Here is a 3,520-nt window from a genome sequence, read left to right as displayed (position 1 = left end):
GAACATGCACTTCCTGTGAGCACAGTAAACTAATGGCTGGAAACAGCCCTGAACAAAACCAGGTGTGTGAACCCCTGGCTCAGGTCCCAGGCAGGGACACCTGTAGCATCGTCACAGGCTTGCTCTCGCCATTAAGGCGATTCCACCAGGCTGTCTGCATACTCCAGGCACACAGAGAAGCCATGTGCTCTGCTGTCTGCTGCCCTTCCTAAAGCACATGTGGAAAGAGAAGGGCAGGGGCGAGGACCACTCCCAAGCCCTGGCAATGCCATCACCGGATGTGTGAGCTGCAGGACTCACTCAGCCTCTGTGAGCCTCCCCTTCCTGTTCCCTAAGATAAAGGGATGTGCGGCCACGCCCCTGTATGACGTGGTCCCTTCCACAACACTCGCAGCCCCTGTCTATTTGCTGGGCACATGCATCTGCGCACGTCTCCGGGGCCTTCAGGCCACTGAGTCACTGTGCTGCCTTTCTACTGCAGCCCTCCGGAGCCCTTGGAAGCCCAGGTGAGAGGTGTGGACTGCGAAGTTTGCAGATGTCAGACATGCTGATGTCTGGTGATGACAGTGGTGATACCAGCTAGCACTTGTTACAGCATTCACATTTGCCCGGCCCTTGCTAACTCATCCTATCTAATAAAGAGGGAATATGCTAATTGACCCTCAAGCTGTCACAAAGATGGCAGTGCCCACAGCCAATAAGGAGGGAATATGCTAATTGCTGCCCCGCCCTCAAAGATGGTGGCGCCCACAGCCAACAAGGAGAGGATACTAATTGACTGGCCCCACCCTCAAGATGGCAGCACCCAGTCCCCTCACCCCCACAAGGGCAGCAGGCCAGGTGGGCCCGGCTGCTCTGCACGCCTGCCTCCGGAGTCTCCCAGTCCCCTCATCCCCCCAGCTGCCCAGGGCCAGCCCCAGGTGCCAGCAAGCCTTGGATGGCGACTGCCCAGCCGACGCCCGAGGCACAGGCAAGCTTCAGATGTCAACTGCCCAGCCGCCCAGAGCCGGCCCAAGGCACAGGCAAGCCTCAGATGGTGGCTGCCCAGCTGCCCAGGGCTGCCTGAGGCTCAGGTAACCAGGGCCAGCTGAGGCTTGCGCTGCCGGCAGTGGCAGCAGCAGAGGTGTGATGGGGGCATTGCCTTCCCCTGATCACCGGGTCACCTCCCACCCCTGAGGGCTCCCGGACTGTGAGAGGGGGCAGGCCAGGCTGAGGGACCCCCCCTCCAGTGCATGAATTTTCATGCACCAGGCCTCTAGTTTACATATATTTGCTCATTTAAACTTCACAACCACCTTTAAGAATGATAATATTGTTATCTACATTTTAGAGATGAGAAAATTGAGGCACAGAGAACTGAAGTTGCTCAAAATTGTGGTTCATCACATCAGAGATTTTGGAGAAATTGGTACCCTTGTGCACTGCTGGTGGGAATGTAAAATGATTCAACTACGATGGGAAAGAGTTTGGTGGTCCCTCAAAAAGTCAAACATAGAATTACCATATGACCCAACAATTTGATCCCTAGGTGTATGTTCTAAAGAACTGAAAGCAAGGACTCGAACAGATGCTCATGCATCCGTGTTCACAGCAGCGTTATTCACAAGGCGGAAAGAACTGAAGTGTCCGTTAATAGGTACATAGATATACAACATGTGGTCTAGTCATACAATGGAACATAACTCAGCCATAAGGGGAAGGAAACTCTGACAAGTACTACAATGTGGAAGAACTTTGAAAACATGCAAAGTGAGGCTCCTCGCCTCTCCTCTCCCGCCTCAACTACCACAACCCTGCCGACTTCAACTGCAAAGATGAAACAGAATTTAGAAACTTTATTGTTTGGCTTGAAGACCAGAAAATCAGACACTACAAGACTGAAGACAGAGGTAATTTAAGAAACATCCACAACAGTGACTGGCCCAAGTTCTTTGAAAAGTATCTCACAGGTGTTAGCTGTCCTTTCAAGATTCAAGACCGACAGGAAGCAATTGAGTGGCTTCTTGGTTTAGCCGTTCGACTTGAATATGGAGATAACACTGAAAAATATAAAGACTGGGTATCTGATAATACAAAAAAATGCAGCTAAAAATGCAGAGCCGTGGATCAATTTGGATGTGAATAATCCTGATTTTAAGGCTGGTGTAATGGCTTTGGCTAACCTTCAGAGTCAATGTCATGATGATTACCTGGTAATGCTTAAGGCAATTTGCATTTTGGTCCAGGAACGCCTGACACAGGATGCAGTTGCTAACGCAAATCAAGCAAAAGAGGGGTTGCCTGTTGCTTTAGACAAGCATAGTCTTGGTTTTGACACCGGAGATGCAGTTCTAATGAAGCTGCTCAAATTCTGCGATTGCCGCATATAGAAGAGCTCAGAGAGCTACAGACAAAAATTAATGAAGCCATAGTAGCTGTTCAGACCATTATTGCTGATCCAAAGACAGACCACAGCCTGGGGAAAGTTGGAAGATGAACCTTTTAGCATTTCAACCTCTCGCCTGTTTAGTACAGTTGGGAAGCATGCACACTGTGGTATGTGTTTCAAAATCAAACATCACATTTTCAAGGGAAGAATCCTAGAAAACTGATTATGTTTTAGAGATTTACCATCATTGCTTTTTCTTTAATAAAGTTTGGGAAAGCGGGGGGGGGGGGGGGGGGGGGGGCGGGGGAAGGAAAAAAAGAAAACAAGCTAAGTGAAATAAACCAGTCACAAAAGGACAAGTTCTGTATGATTCAACTTATATGAGGTACCCTCAAATAGGCAAACTCATGGAGACAGAAAGTAGAACACAGGTTACCAGAGGCTTGAGAGAAAGGGAATGAAGAGTGATTGATTGTTCAATAGATACAGAGTTTCAGGTGAGATGATGAAAAAGTCCTAGAATATGTATACAGGGTGTCCCCCAAAAATGTATACACACTGTAACAGCTGATAGCTCTGCCCTAGCTGGTTTGGCTCAGTGGATAAAGCGTCGGCCTGCAGACTGAAGGGTCCCAGGTTTGATTTCGGTCAAGGGCACATGCCTGGGTTGTGGGCTCGATCCCCAGTGCAGGGCGAGCAGGAGGCGGCCAATCAATGATTATCTATCATCATTGATGTTTCTATCTCTCTCTCCCTCTCCTTTCCTCTCTGAAATCAATAAAAATATATGTAAAAACAAAACAAGCAAACAAACAAAAACAGCTGATAGCTCAATTTTTAAAATGAAATGTATTTTAATAAACACTACCTTTATAATTATTCAAAGTATATGTACACATTTTGGGGAACACCCAATATCTACTGAACCCCTTTTCTTCCAAAAGCATGAAGTTGTTCATCATGTTCCTCTATTTTCCTTTTAATGCTTGTAGAATCTGTTCTGTTATTAATTATGTTATTGCCCATACTGGTAATTTGGAAGATCATTTTCTTAATCAGTCTAACTGGAGGTTTATCAATTGTCTTGATCTTTTTAAAGAACCAGCTGTTGGTGTTATTGATTTTTACCTATTGTTTGTCTGTTTCCTATTT

At 47.0% G+C, this 3,520-nt stretch overlaps 1 pseudogene across 1 annotated transcript; it reads left to right on the top strand.

The window, feature by feature from the left end:
• Positions 1–737: 737 nt before the first annotated feature.
• LOC307094273 (RNA transcription, translation and transport factor protein-like) lies at positions 738–2,476 on the top strand (annotated as a pseudogene). The gene is made up of 2 exons: positions 738–840; positions 1,755–2,476. The product of its transcript is annotated as an RNA transcription, translation and transport factor protein-like (transcript).
• The last annotated feature ends 1,044 nt before the right edge of the window (positions 2,477–3,520 follow it).

The sequence above is a fragment of the Cnephaeus nilssonii genome (genome assembly GCF_951640355.1).
Source record: "Cnephaeus nilssonii genome assembly, chromosome: 22".
Classification (NCBI taxonomy): domain Eukaryota; kingdom Metazoa; phylum Chordata; class Mammalia; order Chiroptera; family Vespertilionidae; genus Cnephaeus; species Cnephaeus nilssonii.
Note: the sequence above shows the minus strand (reverse complement) of the source record. Positions and strands in the feature narration are given on the sequence as shown.